Genomic DNA, 24,053 nt, shown 5'->3' on the forward strand with positions numbered 1-24,053 from the left:
ACTCCTTTTCCAACTTCAATTTCAGTGTAATAATGTCTTATGCACTTACAGCTCGTAGTCAGAATGTCCTATTACCCATTTAGTTTCTGCTTCTGTCCTTTGCCCTCATGCCTGTGGTGTGGTGTCTTAATGATTTTGTGGGAGTAGCATAGCACAGCCTCTGGAATCAGAAAGAGAGAGTTTTGAACCTAATTACCTTCTAGCTGAGAGATCTCTGGTAAGTTCGTTAACCTCCCTGAGCTTTGTTTCCTCGTGTGTACCCATGTAGATAATAACAGTGTCTACTTGGATTGCTGTGTCAAAGAAACTAATAGAACATAAAGGGTGCTTACTGAAATGCCTGGTGTATATTTGTTGCTGCTGCTGCTACTACTGGTTCAGATGAGGCTACCTGGATGTTGTGTTTTGAGAAGACCAGAGGGCCAAGGGCATTTCAGGAGCCTGTGAGAGAGAATGGTGTTGAAATTCCCTGGCAAAATCATCCTTGTGGACACTCGTACATTTCTCAGGAGGCTCAGAAAGAACGGTTAGAGGAATCAGAGAAAAGCCCAGAGAGAAGGATACCATTGACACTGAGGGAGAAGGTTAGTCCAAGAAGGAAGGAGTGGGGAATAGCATCAAGATGCGGCAGAGAACCCAGACAACAGACTTGCCATTGGCTTTCCCATTACAGAAGAGCGTCGGTGGAGTAGTGAGGGAGACAGGAGAGCCGGCAACTGGGCGCCCAAGACTGAGGCGTGAATGATGCTGAAGAAGTAGAGAGCCCAATGGAGGTTACTCTCAAGAACCTTGGATCTGAGAGAAAGCAGAATTATAAAATGTAGCTAGAGGAGATCTGGGGTTTGCGTTTTAGTTTTTTGCAAGTTGGGGGAAACTTTAATATGTCTGTTTATAAAGGAGAAAGACCCAAGAGACAGTTAGAGATGGGAGTTTGAGGAAGTACAAAGAGTTTGAAGCATTGGGGGGCATGAGAATTCCCACAGGGCACATAGAAGAATTAGCTATGGACAAAAGACGGGGCAAGATGGGTGATACAGACAAGATCATAAGTAGTGGGAAAGAGAGGAAGTTGAGAGTTTGTTCTTGATAGTCTCGGCTGTCCAGGAAGTGTGATGATGGGGAAAGTGTTTGAGATCATTTGAGGAGAGGGGTGAAAGTTTAGAAAAGCTACCCAGCAATTGGGATGTGAGCTAATTAGGCAATATAGGGCATAGCTTGGTCTTCATGCAAGTTCTCATTGGTGGAAGTTTTTCCAGCAGTTCTCAACAGCCTGAATATGGGAGCATCATAATCAGATGGTTGAATCCAACCTGGAATTTTTTGTTTTTTGTGGTTTTGAAGCTTTTCAAAATAAAAAGTTGAATAAGTGAACTCCCCTGTACCCTTTGCATAGATTCACCAATTGCTAACAATTTGCCACATTTGCTTTATCACTTTCATATATATAATAGTTATTTATGTTGTTGAACTGTTTGAAAGTAAGTCAGAGTTTGTTTCATCTTAAATACTCCAACGTTTGTCTCCTAGGAGCAATGACATTCTTCTGCATAACCACAGGACATTGATTATATTCAAGAAACTTAACATCAACCCAATGCTATTCTTGAATGGCGTATTCAAGTTTCTCCCATAATCTCAATGTCCTTATAGCTTTAAAAAAATACCAGGATTTTTAGGATCAAGCATTGCATTCCGTGTGGTGTTCTTAGTCTCATTTAATCTGCAAGAGTTTTTCAGCCTTTCTTTGTCTTTCATAACATTTATGTTTTTGAAACATACGGTCTAGTTATTTTTTTTTGAATGTCTATCAATTTTGATTTGTCTACTTGTTTCTTCATTGTAAAACTTGGGTTCTGTGTTTTTAGCAGGAATACTATATAAGTGATGTTATGTCCTTATCAGTGTATTGCATGAAGAGTCAATTTGCCCAATATTGGTGATACTAACTTTGATCACTTGGTTGAGGTGGTATCTGCTAGGTTTTGTCACTGTAAAGTTACTGTTTCACCTTTTTAATAAGTCATGTGTAGGGAGATAGATGCTTAGAAACTATGTAGACTCTATAAATATCCTATTCTTCAATTTTCACCCAGTAGTTTTAGCATTCATGATGATTCTTGCATGTATCAATTATTATTGTCACAAAATGTAACTTGTTTAAATTACTGCTTCTGTGCTTATTAGTTGGCTGGGCTGGAGCTCTAGAGTTGGGTTGAGTCCAAAGGCAGGGTGTGGCGATGATGACGGTGGTGAGATACTGAGCTGTGCAGTCTAGGCTAACTAGGGAAGAAACTGAAACCGGAGGAGACTGGTGGTGTCACTGCAGAGTAAATATCCTGGGTGTAAGAGAGTGAGACCTGAAAGAGCAGGAAGTTATGGTCAGAGGTGGGGATTCTGGAGTTTAAGATTTCTACGGTGGAGCTGTTCCGGGCTGCTGAAATCTATGGGGTTGCCATGGATTCAGAGAATTGCTCGAGTGGAGAGAGGGTTTTTCCATTAGGAGGAAATGAAGGAATTCTAAGGCCAGGATATTGAATAAATCACCCATGTAGATGTCGAATTGGCCCAGGATGATGGGGCAACTAGGGGAGAAATTTCATGAGCCAAGTGCCAAAGCCCTCCATTGTGCCATATTCGTAGTGAGCCTATGGATGATAGTGACGGGGTGGGAAGAGGGTGGAGGAGTCAGATATCATGGGCTGAAAAGGAAATGTTTTAATGTGTAAGTGAAGAAACGATGACTTAGAAGCAGGGATGGAGGTAAGAATAATGCTGTCTTTTTAATCTCTCCCAGTGTTGAGTGAGCATTGGTGATTGCACCTCCTCCAATCAAGCTGTGGGATATCTTTGAGGAGAGCCAAGCTTTCAAGTAAAAGTGAAGAGCTGGAGAGAGCTTTGAAGAGGAGGAGGGAGAAAGAAGCACGGCCTTGCTACTTGGAGAGGATCAGAGAAGACAGGAAAAAAGGCAGTAGGAAAAGCAGCCAGAGGATAGAGAGTAAGAGGGGAAGGGCAGCTTAGGGTGGTCCTGGGCTGAGAGTACCCTGGAGGTTAATTGACGAAAGGGCAGAGGATGAAAAGAAACAAGAGACGGGGAGGTTTGAGCCGTCTCAGGTCAAGATTGTCCCTGGGTCAGCCCTTTGTCTGTAACGGACTGGCTAGTAAATATTTTCAGTTTTGTGGGCCATACAAATCCCTGCCGTGGTAGCATGAAAGCAGCTGTAGACAAAATGTAAACGAATGAGAGGGGCTGTGTTCCAATAAAACTTTATTTATGGCTGCCGAAACTTAATTTCCTATCATTTTCACGTCACCGAATATTCTTGTTTTGATTTTTTTGTTCCCCAACCATCTAAAAAACTGTAAAGCTCATTCTTAGCCCGCAGGCTGTACAATAAGAGACATCAGGCTAGGTTTGGCCTGCAGGCGGTAGTGTGCTAACCCCCGCGCTAGCGTAAAGGTGTAGGAGTTTATGTGTTAAAGCAGAGGCTTATGCGTCACTGGGGACATTTTGGGAAGGGAAGTAAAATACATCTTCTGATAATCTCAAGTAACTATTGGTGAAGTCCGTGGACCAAAAGTTTGGACTATCAGACTGCTAACTCCAAACAGAAAAGAAAAAAATTTAAGATGAACAATGAAGAATATCATAAAGCAGTTATGCAATTAGTGCAAAGTTCATTGTTATTTTCATCTTTTTTTTTTTAATTTTTATTTTTTTCCTTCCCAAAGCCCCCCAGTACATAGTTGTAGCTTCTTCGTTGTGGGTCCTTCTAGTTGTGGCATGTGGGATGCTGCCTCAGCGTGGTTTGATGAGCAGTGCCATGTCCACGCCCAGGATTCGAACCAAAGAAACACTGGGCCGCCTGCAGCGGAGCGCGCGAACTTAACCACTCAGCCACGGGGCCAGCCCCTGTTCTTTTCATCTTTTAAATGTTTAAAAAAAATTCTAATAAAAAGTGTATGATAAATTTAAAGCCAAATAATATATGGTAGCCCAGTTTGGTTTTTAGATGTTCAGTAATTCGCCTATTTTAATCCTCTTCCCTTATGGGTGTCTGAGACTGCATCTTTCTCAGTTCACTTCATCCAGATAATAACTCTCTGGTTTCCTCTGGGGTGAGAGAGTCATGGTTGCCTGACTCCACAGGGACCTGGTCACCTAGCTGCTCTGTATGCAAGATAGAGACTCCCGATGCCCCCACATTTTGACTTCTTGCTCTCTAGTACCGATGAGTGTCCAGCCTCTTGGTGGGCACTGCTCCACTCTTAAGTCCATTTCCACTCCTGCATTTGCTTTTCATCTTTCAAAATCCGTTGAACTCTCTCAACTACTCTCATGTCTCATGTTCGTCCTCTGATGTCCTTGTTTGGTGGAGGTCTGGAAGGGAGAGAAGATGAATAGGTATTGTCAGCCTGCCATATCCTTTTACTTTAAGATGAGTGGCTGGTACTCCTAAATTATGAACAGCCTTACCGCCTTCCCTTTTCCTTGTATCTTCTTGCGTATTGCTGTCTAATTTTGTAATGAAATTTTAATTATGGTAGAGAGAAAAACAGAATAAATAATCAGTATTTGGCACTTGTATACTGCTTTTATTTATTTGCTCCAAAGGCCAGCATTTGGTCGGTCATTGTCAACTTGGTTTTTTTCATGTCACATGAAACACGAATGAAAATTGATGCCATTGATTCTATTTTAAATCACTTCTGACTGGTTCTGGTTCATTATTAATAAAAGGTGAAAGTTGGGCCTTTTTCTTTCATTTTTAATGCAGTATTTTCATTTCAAGCTAGACACTAAATTATCCTACTTAAAACTTTAAAATTCATATCCACACTTTGTACAATTTGAATTACATCACTACATTTTACCATAAAAACAGACAACATAGCTGCATACATTAATGGGCCATTCTCACTGACCTCTTTGGAACAACAAGCAGTCATGTTCTTTTGTCTCACGTGCCATCTTGATCTTGGTATGTGGCTAAGCCACATGATTGTTTTGTTGCACTCTCCAGCATGCGTGTAACAGAAAAACTTTACCATATAATGTAAAAGAACGTCAGCAGAGGAACTGCATATACCAGACATCGCCTTCCGAGCTTACTGTGTTCACCAAATGCCAGTCAGCTGAAGACAGAAATGGCCTTTAGTCAGCTTTGCCTTGGGAAAAGTAAAAACATGCTCTGGGAGGCCTGTTTGAGGAAGTGATACCTGGACGGAGAAGTCATTGCAAACAGTGACAAGAGCAGGGAAGGGCGGGAGGAATCCTGCGAGGCAAGAATTACAGTCTCTAGAAAAGGAGAAGGGACTTGGAGACTGAGAGAGGCCAGCAGAAGGCCAGTGAGAGGTCGTTTGGCCAGAAGCCATAGGCCTTCAAAGAACTATGTTTAAATAGGTTTTAAAGTGTCACTTATATTTTGGTTAGAGAAAAATTAAATCTAGGCACTTATTGAAGATTTGAGTTGAATTCACTGAAAGATTCTTTTGGGTTGTTATGGTTTAAACCTGTTAGGTAGAGTGTAAAACTGTGTAATGTGATTGTTCCCCAGGGCTGCTTACTATTGTGAAAGAACACTGGATTAGGAGTTAGACGAAAGACCGCGGTTTGAGTTTCATCTTTGCCACCTAAACCCTTACAGGTGAGAAAATGAACTGACAATGTACAGGGAGTTCTAATGAAAAAGTTAGCAACAAAAAAGCAGAAGGGAAACTCTAATTCAAACTACTGTGCATGAAGATAAAAACGGTTTCATGTAATTTCTTTCTCCCCATTCCATACAAGTAAGAATAGAAAAATTTTAATGAACTTCCTTGAAGTTTAATTTACATATAACAAAATGTACTTACTTTAAGTGTTTCACTCCGTGACGTTTGATAAATATGTAGATCCACGAAATTGTCTCACTGATCAAGATATAGGACGTCTCCATCCCCCTACAAAGTTCCCTCATGCTCCCCTTCCATCCGCTCTAGGAAACAACTGATCTGCTTTTGTCACTATAGATTAAAATTTTTCCCCTCAAATTTCATATAGATGGAATCATATAGTATGTCTTCTTTTATGTATGGCTTCTTTTACTTACCATAATGTTTTTTAGATTTATCTGAGATGATCATCAGTTTGCTCATTTTATTACTGACATTTGGGTTGTTTCCACTGTGGGGCTGATAAGAATATTTGTGTCTAAGTCTTTGTGTAGACATATTATAGCTCTTGGATAAATACCTAGGGGTGGGATGGCTGGGCCATATAGTCAGTTTATGTTTAACATTATGAGAAGCTTTCAAACAGTTTTCCAGAATAGCTGTACTATTTTATATTCCCACCACCAATGTGTGAGAGTTCCAGTTTTTCCACATTGTTGGCAACATTTTGCATTGTCGGTCTTTTAAACTTGAGCCGTTTCAGTGGGTATATAGTGGTATTTCATGGTGATTTTAGTTGGCATTAGCTGTTGGGGAAATGATGTTGAGTGTCACTCATGTGGTTGTTGGTCATTCATGTATCTTCTTTGGTGAAGTGTCTTTTCAAGTCTTTGCCCATTTTTATTGCATTGTTTATCATATAATTGAGCTGTAGGAGATCTTTAAACACTCTGTTACAAGTCCTCTGCCAGATCTATATATTGTGAATATTCTCCCAGTATGTCCCTTCACTTTTCAATTCCTTGATGGTTTCTTTTGAGGAACACAAGGTTTTATTTTTGGTAAAATCCAATTACCAATTTATTCTTTTATAGTCATTGCTTCTTGTGTCCTACCCAAGCAATCTTTGCTTGTTCCTAGGTTTTCTTCTAGAAGAATGCCATCAAACAGAAATATTATGTGAACCACATATGTAACTTTAAGTTTTTTAGTAGCCGCATTAAAAAAGTAAAAAATAGTTAATTTAAATCATATATTCTGTTTAAACCAATATATCCAAAATAATATCATTTCAACTTGTAATCAACATAAAAAATTATTAATGAGATATTTTACATTCTTTTTTTTATCCTAAGTCTTCACAAACTGGAGTATAGCTTATAGCTATAGCACATTTCAGTTTGGACTAGCCACATTCCAAGTGCTCAGTAGCATGTCTAGTGGCTACCATATTGGACAGGGCAGTTCTAGAAATTTTATAGTTCCTGGTTTTCATTTAGCTCTGTGATCTAATTTGATTTCCTTTTTGTATATGATGTGAAGTACAACTGTAAGTTTATTTTTATTTTCTTCATGCAGATAACCAGTTCCCACACCATTCATCTTTTTTCCAATGGAATCATGTTGTACCTTTGTCCAACATCAATGGATCATATGTGTGGGTCTATTTCTGACTCAATGTACTGCTCCATTTATCCTTATGCCAGCACCATCCTGTTGATTACTGCAGCGCTATAGTAGCCCTTACAGTGAGATAGTGGAAGTCTTCCAACTTTGTTCTCTTTTTCATTTTTGCTCTTTTAGGTTCTTTTCATTTCCATGGAAAGGTTAGAATCAGCTTGTCAATTTCCACAACAAAGCTAACTGGGATTTCGCCCATTTACAGAGGATTGAAAGATGGCCCCCAAAAAGGTATGTCCATGTCCTAATCCCCGGAACTGTGAAAGTCACCCTATTTGGAAAAAGAGGTCTTTGCAGATGTATTCAAGTTAAGGGATCTTGAGATGAGAGCATCCTGAGTTATTCAGGGGCATCCTAAATCCAATGATAAGTATCCTTATCGGAGGCACACACAGGAGAAAACATACGACACACACAGAGGAGGAGGCAATGTGAAAATGGAGGACGAGATTGGAGTGATGTGGCCAAAGCCAAAGGAGCCGAGGAACCCAAAGAATGCCAACAGCCCCCAAAAGCTGGAAGAGGCGAGGAAGGACTCTGCTCTAGAGCCACTAGAGGGAGTGAAGCCTCACTGACACCTTGGTCTCGGACTTCTGGCCTCCAGATGGTGAGAGGATAGATTTCTTATTTTAGCCACAAATTTTTGGTAATTTATTACAGTGCCCATAGGAAACAAATACACTCATTGTCACGTTGAGGAAGTTCCATTCTTTTCCTAGTTTTTTGTTTTTCGGGTTTTTTTTTTTTTCCCCAAAAGTAGATATTGGATTTTGTCAAATGCCTTTTCTGCATCCTTTGAAAAATATTCTTTTCCTGGTACTTTGTTAATGTGGCCATAATCTATATAGACCCTCTGTTCACATATCTTAGTCCGATCATAGCTGTTACCCTAGAAACACTTGTTGGTGAAAGTGTTGGGTCCCAACATGTTGTATAAAATCGTAAACATGTCAGCATGAATCTTCTTGCTTTATATATGCTAAAGAGATTTTGAGAAGTCATTGAAGAGTCTATAGAACAAAACTATCTCAAAAGACTTAGAAGAGAAAAACAGTGATCACGGAATTTATCTTGAGTGGTTCTCTATAACAGGGACCACACGGGTAACCCTTGGGTCCAGTTTAGCCTTGAGAGATACTTCATTTGGCCTCCATAGTGTTTCCAAAATTAGGAAATTTTATATTGAAACACCAGATATCATGCTTGTCCTGAAAATTACACAGATTTGGCAACACTGCCCTGAATTCCAACATGGCGGCCATTGGCCTGAGCTGTATACAGCATCTGTATACCCTTACACAAAGAATGTTCTTTTACTTGTCATAATCCCATTCCTCGTTGTTTTAAACTTCATAGAGATTTGAGTTTGCAGCCTCTGCTCTAGAACCATTGTGGGGACACATTGTAACGCTCAGGCCTGTGTTGTTGAGGGAAGGCTTAGGGAAACCGAGCATGTCACAGTTACCAAGTCAACGTATTCATGTTCAAAGAGAACTTTGTGTGAATAACCAAAAGACGAAAAAAAATTTTCATGGAATTCATTACCAGTGAGAGAGACAGTCTGATCAACTGACTTATGGATAAAGATGGCACAAAGAAGAACTAAAAACTCAAACTTAACACTCTAGACAGAGAAGAAAGCAGCAAAAAACCCTCACTTGCTGCAACCAAAGAAAGACGTACAACCTTATAAATGGAAGATGTGAGAAGTGATAGCAAAGGAAAGATACCAAAGGTTCTGCTGACGTGTGGTGTGTCTACACCCTCCAACCCCCTCTAAAACATACTGAGGAAGAAGATGATCAGACTAAATCCTGAGAATTTTCACAAATGTCCTTTACATACCACTGTTGGATCTAGCCAGAAGCAGGAAAGTTTGCCACCTTCTGGGTACTGTGCTGACCTGGGCCAATCAGCTGAAGCTCACAGGCATGGGAAACTCCCATGGCTGCCTTGAAGATGGGCTGGTAGGACTTAAAGGAATCCGACAAGTGCTGGCTGACTTCCCCCAGCCAGCTCTATACTCAGTCCCAAGCTGAGTTCCACAATCTCCCATCACCCCTCCACTCGTCCTAAAACCCTCAGGTCACAGAAAAAGTAGATAGAAATGACACTCAGCCCTAAAACTGAAGCTCAAGATAGGGAAGACAGACATGTTTCCGGTGAAGAGGAAAGAGCACCAGGAATTTACTCTAAGTAAATTAGTGCAAATACAAGGTTTGTGGTTAACTTTTAAAGATATATGACATAACAGGGGCAATGGGAGTGGGAAGCAAGGAAAATCGCGTGTAGAAGATAGAGGAAGAACCGAGTCTGGAAGAAAACATAACCAAGGTACAGAAATTTATATTCTTTCTATGGGTTTCACACTATAGAAAAAAAATTAAGAATACAAGATTCCTCAAAAGAGCTCAAGGACAATATAAGATGAGAACGTGATGAGAAGGGAAACTGCATAGCTAAGAAAATTGAGATTCAAAACAGCATGATTTTAAAAGCCAATAACCTAGAAAAACCAATGAACAATATTTTGAGAGAATCAGAGTTAAGCGCAAATCAAAAGAAGGTGCATGTGGAAGAAAAGGATCAGGTAGAGCTGGTGACTCTGATAGAAAATTCGCTCAATGAAAGATAAACTTACTCAGATATATAATATATAGTATGAATGGGATACTACGCTAAGAAAAGAAGAATGGAGTCCATAAAAGTGAAAGATCATACTATATGGGGGGGGGGGGAGGAGCTGATGTGGAATAATTGACACTGAAACATCGCCCAGATAAGGATATAAAGGTACTTAGTGATAGAGAATTCTTCAGTCATCCAAGTAGAAAAACCAAATCACCTCCTGGGGGAAAATCACATACGATTCAGATCTATCGGTGAATCTATTGTCTTCTTGTTCTGTTAGGTTTTGAAGGAAGGTGTGAACCCAAAATATTTACCTCGCTCGATTTTTATTTACGTATCGAGATAAAAAGCAGATAAAGCATTAAGGTACTCTCTAAGACCGCCCTAAGTCAAGACAACTACTTGTAAAAGAGAGCAGCCCATCAAGAAATAAGTAAAACTAAGGAATTCAGGAATGGATATGTTATGATGAGCACTGAATTCACTTGAATATAGAATGACGACTGCACATCTGGGAGCAGAAGGTGGAAGGGCACTTGTGCATGTTCGAGAACTCGTCAGGCAACAGTAACAGCAGCAGTGGAGACGGGGCGCCCTGGGGAGGACGGGTGGGAGCGGGAGAGGGTGCGCCCCTCGCATTTCAGAGCTGCGAGGCTGTCTGAGGGCTGTAGTGAACTCACACCTAAGTCTTTTTCTACTTAAAGTCGATAGGCCTCTTTTAGGAATGCCTATCTTGTCGGGGAGAAGGCAACCGTTGGGGATTTGCTTGTTTCTTTTTCTTCACTTCCAATAACGTTTACCATTTTTGAGGTTACCCCAAGCATACGGAGTATGATTCCGTAACTATAACATTATTTGCGTCTCATCTGTCTGTGCCTGAGTAGTATCTTCGTCTGCAAGACGGCAGGAAGAGAGTTTTGCACAGGGTCGTCGTGGGGATTGCGTCTATTTCCCCGCGAAGTGCTTGGGACGGGGCCGGGCCCACCCTGCGCGGTCACATTCGGCTGCCATTATGTCAACACTGCGGGAAGAGGAGGTAGGGAAGCTCGGCCTATGGCGTGGTGGCCAGCATCTGTCGTCTTTCGGGCTCCGATGCGGCGCATCCCGGTGGGGCCCTCGGGCAGCGGGCTCCCAGCGGGTCCGGCCTTCGGGCGGGCGCGGGTCTACCTGCGCCGACCCCGCACCTGGCCGGCCTCGGCGGGGCCCGCGCGGCGGCTCAGCCGGCGCGGCGCCTGGGCGCCTGTCCTCTTCCTCCGCCGCCCGCCGACCCCCCGGCTCCCCAGCGGGGCCTCCTCCTGCCACGTGACGCCCCCGCCGGGGGCCCAGCGCCCTCCTCGCCGCGCCGTTCCGGCTCCCGGCTCCGCCTGTGCGCGGCCTCCTCGGCGCAGCCCTCCGCGCGGCGGCCGGGGCGGCGAAGCCCACGGCGCCTGCCATTTGTCATTCAGCCGTCGGGCCCGCCCCGAGCCTTGATTTAGCCGCGGCCCGCGGCCCCGGGCCTCACTCGCCTGCGCGCGGACGGCGGCGGTGCTGGCGGCGGAGCGCGGGCCTGGCGCGGGCGCTTCCCCGGGCGCCGTCATGGCCGCGGCGGCGGCGCGCCCCAGCTGCCGCGCCTGAGTTCCGGGGCTCGGCCCGCACGGTAGGTGGCGGCCCGGGCGCGGGCGCGGGCGGCGGGCGGCGGGCGCGGGCTGCGTGCCGCGGGAGGGGGCCGGGCCGCGCGGACGTGCCGCCGGGCTCCGCGGGCGAGCGGCCGCCGACGGGCGAGCGGGACCGGAGCCTCCGCCCGCCGCCGGCTCGTGCCGCGTTCCGGAGCCGCGCGGACCCCGCGGTGCGGTCCGCAGCCTCGGGCTTCGGGACCGGGCGCGCCGAGCTGGCCCGAAGGCCGAGAGACCCGGGCAGAGAAAGTCGGCGAAAAGTAGTGGTGTGACTGCACATGAAATGTTTGCGTCTGTGTGCGTTGTGGAAAATATGATTCGTTTTATGCTCGAACGTTATGGGTCCTGTGAGATGGACTCTTAAGTCTCTCTTAAAATGTGGGCTCCTGAAAATTTCCTCGATCTGGACGACTGATGGTGCAACTTTGGCTGTTCCGTCTCAGCATCAAACTTTAAGACGAGGGGTATGGATTTTTACTTCTTAATAAATATGCTCCTGTAATTTTGACCTTTGTTTTTTTTTTTTTGAACAAATGTCTTACTTTTATGTTTTAGGAAACCAATAAAAATTAAAAATAGAAACACTCAGCCTAGGTCCTCCTTCTTCCAGGAATCCTACCCTAAGCCCTCCCTCCCCAGGCAGGATCGGAGGCCCCTCCTGTGAGCTTTCTGGGGCCTCGCTGAGGTCCTGGTCCCTTCTGTCCTGTCCACCCCCCGGTGTATTAACCCATCAGTCTCGCTCAGAGCTCACTGGCTACTTAGCACATGGTAAGTGATTAATGCTGTTTAACGACCGAAGGAAAAGATAAAACGAGCTGCTGTTTCACAGTTTGAGCTCGAAAATTATAGAGTGGTAAGTTTACATACACTTAGATAAGAACATTTACTTAAAAGTTAAGGATCTAGAAAAGTTGACAGCGTCGGATGTCTCTGTTCCTTGTCCTAACAGTTCCACTCCTGGGTGTTTATCCTCTACAGCGATGTTTTTCAAAGTTTGAAGCTCATTCTCCTGGGTCGTGAAATCCGTTAAGTGGATAATGATCAGAATTTGTAAAACACAAAGTAAGAGAATAGAAAATAACAATGTGTCTCAGGTCGTAGAGTATTTACTCCCTGAAACTTTTTTTTTTTTTTCCCTCTTGGTCTTATACACACACAGATGTGTGTCATGATGTAAAACGTCATTCCTTAGTATGAGTCATGGTCAAAAAAGTTTGAAAGCCACTGCCCTAGATAAATTTTTATACATATACACAAGCAGACATGTACAAGAAGGTTACTGCAGTGTTACTTGTAATACCCCAAAGCTTCATGTCCGTCTGAAGGAGAAAGGTAAATTATAGTCCAGTCGTAAAATGGAACCCACCCAGTACAGTGGTGAATGAAGCCGTTTTGTGTTTTAACACAAATGTGTCTTAACGTTGAGCCAAAAAGAAAAAGGCAAGTTGCTGAAGGATACTGTATATCACGTACGTGAAATTCAGAACCTGGTCAAATCAAGCTGTCGTTTAGGGATGCATACGTGCGCATTAAAAGTAGTAAAGAGAAATTGTCAAGAAATTAATACCATAAAAAGTTGAGTTAGTGGTCGTCTCCTGGGGAGGGAGGGGGCTGTGAATGTGAGGGAGCCCGCCGAGGGCTTTCGGGGTGCTGGGAACGCTTTATCTCCTGACCTGGCCAGTCGTAAGGTGGGTGTTTGCTTTATAAATCTTTGATAAATGATATATATGGTGTCTGTATATTAAATTTCCCTAAAAATATATTAAAATATGGGCGTCGCAAAATGAAGAAGCCTGGAGCCAGGGCTGTGGTCTATTATTCATATTTTCTAGCTTCTCTTTAAAAAAAGAAAAGTCGTGATCAGGGAGAGGTACCTAGGGAATTTACAGGATATGGGTAATGTTTTATTTCAAAAATTCTATGATGGATACGTCAGTGTTCATTAAATTGTTTATATGTTTTTAAATCCTAAATAATTTATAATATTTAAAAGAATATTTAGAATAAGATTAAAATCATTCACAGATAATAATGTGAACGTTTTGGTGTGTTCTCTTTCTAAAAAGCAGCTTTTATGTATTTCTTTTATAGAATTGAAATTTTATTTTATATAGGAATTTAAGCTAAAATAAAATTCTTTCATGAAAAAATTAAATATTGAAAAGTATATAAGACATAACAGACCTTCATCAAGGATTTTAAAATGCTAACGTGCTGTCATATTTACTTCAACAATTTCTGTTCCTCCGTCACTCCGTGCCACATTTCAAGTGCCCATTAGCCACATGTGACTAGTGGCTATTATGTTTTATTATTTTATATTATAGTATATTATTTAACAGAACACTTCCATCATTGCAGAAACTTATATTGGAAAACATTGTTCAGGATACAAATCCTTTGTTGGTTGTGTAAACTGCAGACAATCTCTTCTTTGTGCTTTCGTGTCTTAATATATCCTTCTGTACTCTTAAGGAAATATATCTTGAAACTTTTTTCTAAAAGTTTTACAGTTTGTATTTTTTACACATTTGGTTCTTTAATTTACCTGACATGTAGATGTATGTATTTTATTTATGTCGTGAGATCAAGATTAATTTGTTTTCTGTTTCCCATGTGGAGCGGTCATTGTCCAGCACCAGCAATTTGCAGTGCCACCTCTGTTATGTACAGATTCCCAGATGTGCTGCGGCTCATTGCTGGCCTCTGTACTCTGGTCATTATTTCTCTCTCTGCAAATACTACAGATTTTTATTTACTGTTGCTTTATATGTAGTATATTTTTCAGCTCCAAGAATTAAAAAATTTTTTCATGATTTTAGAATTTTCTAGTTTCCAAATGTGGAAGGTTTTGTGCGTTATCCTTTTTTGTTATTGATTTCTAACTTGCTCTGTAGTCAGCAAACGAGACCTCTATGCTACTGATTCTCTGAAATTTGAGAATTGCCTCATGGTTAGTTTTTCAAACTGCTCCTTGAATGAGAAGAATATGTACTCACAGACTTTTGGGGCAAGGTAGGTGTGTATGTATGTATGTGTATATATATATATATATATAAATTGTGGCATTCGAATCTTTTTTTTTTTTTTTTAAAGATCTTATTTTTTCCTTTACCCCCCAAAGCCCCCAGGTACATAGTTGTATATTTTTAGTTGTGGGTCCTTCTAGTTGTGGCATGTGGGATGCCGCCTCAGCATGGCCTGATGAGTGGTGCCACGTCCTCACCCAGGATCCGAACCGGCGAAACCCCTGGGCCACCGCAGCGGAGTGCACGAACTTATAAACACTTGGTCACGGGGCCGGCCCCTCAAATCTTTTTTAACCTTAGTAATCTTTTGGGTTTTCTGATCTCTCATTTACTGAAATAAGTGTAATAAAAATATTGCAATAAAATAAATTTTCTCAATTTCTTCTTTGTAATTCGGTCAACTTTGCTTTGTAAAAGTTGAAAGTGTATGCAAGTTTAGAATTGTTCTATCTTCCCTGTGAATTGGATCTTTGGTCGTTCTGTAGTGATGTCTATGCCTCCTGCCCCAATGCCCGTTACCTTGAAATCCACTGTTTTATAATAGTATAGTTGCACCTTTCTTTCAGTTGGCATTGGCTTGGAATACCTCTTTCAAATAGGTAAAACCTACTTGTTTTTTCTAATCCACTCTGATAATCCTTGTGCTTTAACTGGAGCTCTCAGCCCAATTAAACTTAGTGCAATTACTGATATATTTAGGATTAAAGTTAGCATTCTATTTTATGATTGTTTTTCTCCTGTCTTTGTGTTTTTCTCTCTTCTTTGCCACCTTTTGGATTTTTTCTTATTCCATTTTCCTGCCTCTCAACTAGTGTGCAAATTATGTTTGGTTTCTTTCTTTTAGTTTCCTTGAAAATAATATATTAAACTTAGTCTAAAGTTTATTAATTCTATTCTTCCAAATAATTCAGGTAATCTCTTGATTTATATGTTGTCATCCAGAATTTTAGTTCCGTTTTGATCTTTTTCTCCTGTAAATTTGACATTATTATTTTTTCTTTTTATGGATTCTTTGCTTATTATTGCTTGTTAGATCTCAGATCTTTCTCTTTTTTTCTTCCTCAACTATGTATTTTAGAAGCTTGTTAAGGGACTATTGATGGCAAACTCTATCTGAAAATGTCTTTATTCTGCTTTCATTTCTGATTGACGGTTTTATTCAGTATACAATTCCAGGTTGACGGTTTCTTTCTCAGCCCTTTGGAGGTATCATTCCATTGACCTTTGCTTTCAGTGTTACAATTAGTTCAAATAACTTGTTTGTTGGTAACCTTTTTTTTGTCTGCTTTTAAGGTCTTCTCTTTTCTCTTGTGTTCTACAGTTTTACAACAGAGTGTGTCATGTTGTTAGTGCCGTCGAGTGGATTCCGACTCCTAGTGACCCTGTGGACAGCAGAGCGGAACCCTGCCCGGTCTTTTTGCGCCATCCTCTCACCTTCCAGTGCTGTGTCAGACAATGCTCCACTGCTATCCACAGGGTTTTCATGGCCAGTTTTTTCAGAAGTGAGTGACCAGGTCCTTCTTCCTAGCCTGTCTTAGTCTGGAAGCTCTGCTGAATCCTGTCCACCATGGATGACCCCGCTAGTGTTTGGAATAGCTAGGTGCGGACATTTCATTTATGCTGAATTTATTGTGTTCCCTGTCTCGAAGGTGTGTCTTTCATCAATTCTTGGGCGTTTTATTCTTTGTCTCTTCATGTTGTTTTCCTCCATGTTTTTTACTCTTTCCTTCAAGACCTCTGATTAGACTTCTGATTGACTTTCTATCATTCTATTCTATCGTTCATGTCTTTTAATCTAGCTTTTATTTATTTTATATATGTTTTTGTCTGTTGAATCCTAGATAATTTCTTCGGATCTGTATTCTGATCTTTGTCTAAGTTTTGTTTTCTTCTTCAAATTGAGCTATGGTTTACACATAATAAAAACACAAAAATAAAGTGTATGGCTTGATGAAATTTACATATGTATATGCCTGTGTGATCAACATCCAGATAAAGATATAAAACATTTTTATCCCCGCGAAAGTTCCCTCCTGTCCTTTCTTATCAGAGGAGCCCATCCTCTCCCCCGTCAACTGCTCTCCTGACTTCTGTCACCATGGATTATTTTCAAGTGTTCTGGAAATTTGTATAAATAGAATCATATAGTTTATTCTTTTTGTGTTGGTTTTCTTTTGTTCATAGGATATTTTTGACATTCATCCATGTTGCATGTATAAGTAGGATACTGTCTTTTTTGCTTTATAGCAAGGAGTGACAAACTGACCTGCTGGCCCATTCCAGCCCACCACATGTTTTCATGTATAAAATTTTATTGAACATAGCCATGTCCATTCGGCAGAGTTGAGTAATTATCACAAAGACTGTATGACCCAGAGCGCCTAAACTATTTACTGTTTGGCCCTTTACAGAAAAAGTTTGGTGACAGCTCTTCTATAGTAACACATTTTATGGATATACCGCAGTTTATTTATTCTTTCTCCTGTTGATGAGCATACGAGTTTTCAGTTTTTGGCCTTTATAAATAAAATTGCTGCAGATGTTCTTGAGACTGCCATTGGTGGCCATAGACCCATACCTCTTGGCTCTATCCCGAGGAGCTGAATTAATGATCTTTGGGTAAGTTGGTTGCATTTCCATGAATATTAATAATGTTGAACAACTTTGTATATCTTTATCAGCCATTCAGATTTCTTTGTGAAGTGCCTTGTTAAATCTTTTTTTTTTTTTGAGGAAGATTAGCCCTGAGCTAACTACTGCCAATCCTCCTCTTTTTGCTGAGGAAGAGTGGCCCTGAGCTAACATCCATGCCCATCTTCCTTTACTTTATATGTGGGATGCCTACCACAGCATGGCTTTTGCCAAGTGGTGCCATGTCCACACCCGGGATCCCAACCAGCACACCCCGGGCTGCCGAGAGGCAGAACGTGCGAACTTAACTGCTGTGCCACCAGTCTGGCCCCAATGCCTTTTTAAATCTTTTGCTGACTTTTTTATTAGGCTATCTTTTTATAGAGAGAGGTATCTATATATCTCTAACAAAATACACACACACACACACACACACACAAGTTCCTTATACATTCTGGATAGGAAACCTTTATCAGATACATGTTTTCAAATATTTTCGGTCGCAAGTTTGCCTATTTATTCTCTTTATGGTGCCTTTGGATGAGCACATTTGTTTTTATGAAGTCCCGTTTATCAGTGCTTTTGGGGGGGGGGGGGATGATGGAAGATTAGGGCTTTTATGCAAAGCCCACAAAATTTCTCCTGTCTCCATTTTTGCCAACCCTCAAGGTCCTAAAGATATTATGGTTTCCTCCTGAAGCTTTATAGTTTTAGTTCTCGAAGTTGGGTCTTTATCCCCAGTTGATTTTTGTCTATGGTGTGAGGTGGGGAATCAAGATTTATTTTCCATGTGGACATTCAGCTGCTCTACACATTTATTGAAAAGACCTTTCTTTTTCCATTTGAATTGCAGTAGGGCCTTTGTTGAAAATGAGTGGTCATATGTTTGGGCTGTTTCTGGACTCTCTTCTGATCCACTTGGACTATTTATCAATTCTTCCATCCATCCCACACTTTCTTAATTTCTGTGGTTTATGGTAAGTCTTGACATAGTATGTGTAATTTCTCCAATTTTATTCTTCTTAAGGATTGTCTTAGCTATTTAAGTGCTTTGCATTTCCATATAAATTATAGAATGAGCTTGTCAACGTCTATTAAAAAAAAGTCTACCAGACTTTTGGTTGGGGTTGCATTGACCCTACAGAACAGTTTTGGGAGAATGGACATCTTAATAGAATCTTCCAATTTTGAACATGGTATATCTCTCCATTGAATAAGTTCTTCAATTCTCAGCATTGTTTTGTTTTTCAGTGTAGAGGACTTACACATTATTAAATTTATTTCTAGGCATTTGATTTTTTTGATGCTATTGTAAATGGTATCTTTTTTTCAGTTTTATTTTCCACCCATGTAGCTAGTATGGTATATAGAAATACAGTTGATTTTGTATATCAAGCTTGTATTTTGTGACCTTGCTAAATTTACTTTTCAGTTCTAGTGGTTTGTAGATTGTTGGGGATTTTCTAAATGCACAATAGTGTCATCTGGCAAAAAAAAAAAAAAAAAAAAAAAGATTTAAATTGGCCTTTCTAATCTCTATTCCTTTTTCTTTTTCTTGCTTTATTGCACTGGCTGGGAACACTGGAACAACATTAACAGAAGTGTTAAAGTGGACATCCTTGCTTTTTCCTGCTCTTAAAAGAGGATACCTAAGTATTTCGCTATTAAAGATGATGTTCACTGTACTTTTTTTTGTAGATGTCCTTTAGCAGATTGAGGAAACTTTCTTCTATTCCTGGTTTACTGAAATTCGTTTTCACAAGTGGGTACTGAATTTTTTAAAACTTCTTATTGTGAAATAATTTTAGATTTACAGAAGAGTTGCAAAGATAGTATAGAGTGTTCCTGTATACCCTTCACCCATATTCCTCTAATGTTAACATCTTGCATAACTGTGATCCATTTACCAAAATTAAGAAATTAACATTGGCACAGTACTATAACTAAATGACAGACTTTGTTCAGACTTCCCCAGTTTTTCCACCAATGTCCTTTTTCTGTTTAAAGATCTAGTCCATATACTACATTGCGTTTAGTTCTCATATCTCCCTAGTCTACTCCAAACTGTGACGATTTTTTAGTCTTTCCTTCTTTTTCATGACCTTGCCACTTTTGAAGAGTGCTGGTCATGTGTTTTTTACAGTGTCCCTCAATTTGGGTTTGTCCAGTATTCTCTCACAATTAGCCTGAGGTTATGGACTTTGTGGGAAGACCACTACAGAGATATTGTATCCTTCTCATTGCATCGTGTCTGAGGGAACTTGATATCCACATCAACATGTGAACCTTATCACATAGTTTAGACAGCCTCTGCCAGCTTTCTCCATTGTAATGTTACTGCTTTTCACTTCTGTGCTCTATTTTGTTAGAAGCAAGTCCACACTCAAGGGGAGGAGAAGGAAAAGTATCAAATGATTTGTGAGTATCTGTTAAAAGTACCACGGTAATTAGTAAATATTTTGAGGGAGATATTTTGAAGTTGAACAAATGTCCTATTTCTCCTTAAGGTTTTGCCCACTAATTTTAGCGTTCAACTGATCTTCCCTGTAGCAATTATTACTGTGGTATTCTCATGGTAATTTTCTATTTCCTTCATTCTTTCTGCATTTATTCACTGGAATTCTGACTGTTGAGCCAGACCACCTGGGTTCAGCTCCTAGTTCTGCCTCTTCCTGGTCATGTAGTATAGCCTTGGACAATTCCTTAACTTCTCTAAATTTCAATTTTCTCATCTATAAAATGTAGATAACAAGTGTCTATCATAGGTTGTTGACAGGACTAAATGAGCTAATATATAGAAAGGGCTAAGAATTGTGCTTAGACCCTAGGAGGTACTCATTTTCTTCTATCTGTTATTTCTTAATGTGGTAGATTTTCATTTTAATTATTTTAATAATTATATAAATTATTTATTAAACAATCTTGTCCTCTTGGATAAACCTTCCATATATTTATAGGACCTGGATTTAGCATACTGTTTAATTTTTTTCATGTAATATTCATGAGTCACACAGTGGCTATTCTTTTGCCATAACAAAAGGCATAATGAATGATAGATTCCTAAAAACAAAAACATTGCACAAGAGTTTAGCAAGTGAGGTGACAACATTCCCAACTTTCTAGAGCAGTTTATATCTGAGTCTTGGTGGAGAGGTGGAGACAGAAACAGAGATAGCTCTCACAAATGAGTCCTTTAAGTATTTAATTGAGCAAATTAAAAACTTGTTATATATTGTGAAAAATGGCCACTCAGTAGGAAGGAAAAATGATTTTAGCTTTTCTACATGTTTCACCTTAAACATTGTGTTATAGTAGAGGTTTCAATATCTGGAATATTTAAAAAGATTCATTTGCCAACAGTATGTATTGAGCTTTTGTGATGTGCCGGGCAGTGTATTTTGCTGGTTTGGGATACTTCTTTGCTCTTGAGCGTGTGAGTCAATCAGGATCGTTTCAAAAGTTGAAGGTAGGCCTACTTGAATTATCTAGGGAAACTCAATGTCTGATCGTTTTTTAAAAGTTGATAAACTTGGACTCTAATATCTTTGCTGTTTCTTTCTTTCACTCCTCTCAGCATCTTGAATTCCACCTTTTCCTCCTCTACTATTTCTCCCTGTATTGAGGGTTTGCTTCCCTTCCTATCATGTGTAATGACCACTGAGGTCAGTTCCCTGAAAAGAATCCTTCCGTGACATCCCAGGACTTTAGGAAACAGGTCCTTAACTTCTCAGCCTGACAGTGGTCTTTCTCTGTCTAGTCCCAGCTGGCTTTACTATCCTTACTGTCTCACTCCTCAGAATTAGTCCAGTGGCACAGCTGGTCTTAACTACTGATAGAACCGGAAGTCACTGCACTGTTTTTGAGGTTGCGCTTTTATTCATGCCATTTCCTCTGCCTCATGGATTTTCCAAACATTTTCCAGGCACTGGTCAGAGGATACTCACTCCACAATCCTACTAGCTAGATAGGAACCCTGTAATTTATAATCTATAGCCCTTGTTAAATTTTTACCTTTCATCACCAACCTTTATATCTAAATGTCATTTCCAGTTGGTCAGGTTCTTAGAGATGGGGTTCCAGTACCTACCATGATACTTTGCATACAAAGAGCTATTGCTAAATAGTTACCACTCTGAAGCACCTACTATAATTGTGCTAGAATTTTGCAAAGTAAGTATTATTGTCTCTGTTTTAAATTGTGAAGAAACTCAGTATCAAAGAGATTAAGAAACTTGCCCAACCGTGTAGTTAGTAAGTGGCAAAACTGGTTTGTCTGATTTCAAAGCTCTTGCTATTTCTTCTATGCCATAGTGCCTTGGTACTAAAAATAAGTCGTTAAATAAAATTATTAAACAGATGTAGTTATGATAAAACACACTACTGAAATTGCTTCACTGACATTGCCAGTATGCTACATGGAGTCTTTGCCTCAGTGACCAAGCTCGTTCCTGTGGGCTCACTGATATACTCCTACTTTCTTTGGATTTTCCTTCTAAGTTTTTATTGATACTAATGGATAAGGTTTGCGTAGTCTAATTTTCGCTTATTTTTGGGTCGGTGAAATAGAAACTTAAGCACTATTTGTTTGGTCTTTGTTTTTATTTTTGAGTAGAAATGTTTGCATTTGCCTGATAACCTTTACCAGGCACTATAGGTAAAATGAAGTACTTTTTCTCCTTTTATTGAGATACAAAATAGAAGAAAAAGCATATAAAGTGTACCGATCTTAAATATACAGCTTGATGAATTTTTGTATCTGTGTACACTTGTGTTACCAGTAGATCATGATAGACAATGTCGCATCCATCTAGGAAGAGAAGATTCTCTCGTGCCCCTCTGGCCGGTGCCTCCGTTGAAGGCAGTACTCTTCTGATTTCCATTACTGTCGATGAGTTTTGTCTATTCTTGAACTTTAAGAGTAACCAAATAGTATGTACTCTTTTGTATCTGACTTCTTTCAGCATAATTTTTGAAATTCACCTGTTGATGCATGTATAAACAGCTTATTCTTTGTTTCTCATATATATTTTTTCTGAGTCTCATTCCATTGTATCAGTCATACCACAATCTGTTTATCCATTCTGTTAATTGATGTGTGGGTTGTGTTCTCATTTTGGCTGTTACAAATAAAGCTGCTGTAAATAGTCATACATGGATCTTTTGTGGACATTGGCAGTGTTTTGCTGGGGAACATATCTAAGACTAGAATTGTTAAGTCGTAGGGTAGCTATACGTTCAGTTTTAGTAAATTCTGCCAAAGAGTTTAGCAGCAATGAACGCACTCCTGCTCGCAGTGAGAGTTATAGTTGTGGCTCCACGTTTTCACCAGCACTTGGTAGTGTTACTCTTTCATTTTCAGCCCTCTGGTGGGTGTGAGGTGATATCTCATGGTTTTCATTTGCATTTCCTTCATTATTAATAATATCGAGCACCTTTTCATATGTGCCTTAGAAAATTTGACATCATTTTGTGCAGTACTCATTCAAGTCTTTTGTGCAACAGGTTGTCATCTTACTGATTTGTAGGAATTCTTTATATTCTGGATAAGAGTCCTTTGTTGGATGTGTGCATTGTAAATAGCTTCTCAGTCTGTGACTTTTCTATTTTCTCTTTTAATGATGTCTTTTGATGAACAGAAGTTCTTAACAGTTTATCTATTTTTTGAATAGTTACTATGTTTTATGTCCTGTTAAGTAATCTTTGCCTAGTCCACAATCACAAAGATATTTATTTTCCCTTCACATTTAGGTCTGTGACCCATTCTATGATTTATCTCAGATTAACTTTTTGTATTATGTGAGATAAGGGTCAAAGTTAACTTATCCAGTATAGAAATCCAGTTGCTCTGGCATAATTCTTTTGAGAAGACTTGCCTTTCCTCCATTGAATTGCCCTTGTTGAAAATCAAATGTCCTTCTGTGTATGTGGGTCTGTTTCTGAGTTCTCGTTTCTGTATGTCGACCTCATGGTTGACAGTGGCTAGTCAAGCTCTAGCTATCATGTCAATATTCCAGCCAGGAAGAAAGAGGGAGAAATAAGAGCATGCTCCTTCTTCAAGGATTATTCCCAGAATTTGCACATAACACTTAAATACCTACATCTTGTCAGTCAGTCGTATGACAACTTTTGTCATCAAGGAACATTGGGAAATGTCTTTATTCTGGGGGCTCAAGTCCCCTTTTAAAATTCAGAGATTGTATTACAAAGGAAGAAGAGAAGAATGGATATTGGAGAACTTTTGCAGTCTTTGGCATAGCTTCTGTTTGTGAGCTCTTTGTAGGTGCATTTCATTTGATTAACTCAGCTGCCTCTCATGGCAGTGTCGTTACCATAACTGCAGAGATCACAGTCCTGTGATGGAAGACTCCCAGGTCTGCTGAACAAGGAGTGTGCCAAGTAGTAAGGCCGTCAGCTGCTTCCTAGTGAGACAAATGTCCAGATCTTGTTAAGGTTCCTCTCAAGTCACCCAGGGCTTCTTCTTCATATGACGTTGTTGCCATTATAGCAGTTGGGAGGGATTGAAATCCTAAATCATGAAAACGTAACGAAAGATGTACCTTAGCAGGTCTCCTAACAGAGTGGACCATAGTGGAAGGGAGAGCAAATGAAACATCTCTGGTCTTGGTTAGCTCCTAAACATCCCTCATCCTTTTTCATTTTGGAAAAGAGATTGGGGCCTAGATTCCAGTTCATCTGTTTGTTGCAATCTTAATGTAGTCAGTGGATGTAGATTTTTCATTTCCTAGGAAATATTTAATATTACTAGACCTTGAAACAA

General features: G+C 40.2%; 1 protein-coding gene across 6 annotated transcripts in view; it reads left to right on the forward strand.

The window, feature by feature from the left end:
• Positions 1-2,794: 2,794 nt before the first annotated feature.
• PLAGL1 (PLAG1 like zinc finger 1) overlaps positions 2,795-24,053 on the forward strand; it is an 82,687-nt gene continuing 61,428 nt past the window's right edge. For 2 of the 6 annotated variants that reach the window (XM_023632983.2, XM_023632988.2), the window contains exon 1: positions 11,264-11,599. The gene's annotated coding sequence lies outside the window, so the exon portion shown is untranslated. Of the gene's footprint in view, positions 2,996-5,555; positions 5,646-7,455; positions 7,564-10,873; positions 11,000-11,263; positions 11,600-19,649; positions 19,694-24,053 lie in introns of those variants that run through there. The other 4 variants (XM_070256482.1, XM_070256483.1, XM_070256486.1 and 1 more) reach the window with 4 other exon arrangements.

This window comes from Equus caballus, chromosome 31 (assembly GCF_041296265.1).
Source record: "Equus caballus isolate H_3958 breed thoroughbred chromosome 31, TB-T2T, whole genome shotgun sequence".
NCBI lineage: Eukaryota > Metazoa > Chordata > Mammalia > Perissodactyla > Equidae > Equus > Equus caballus.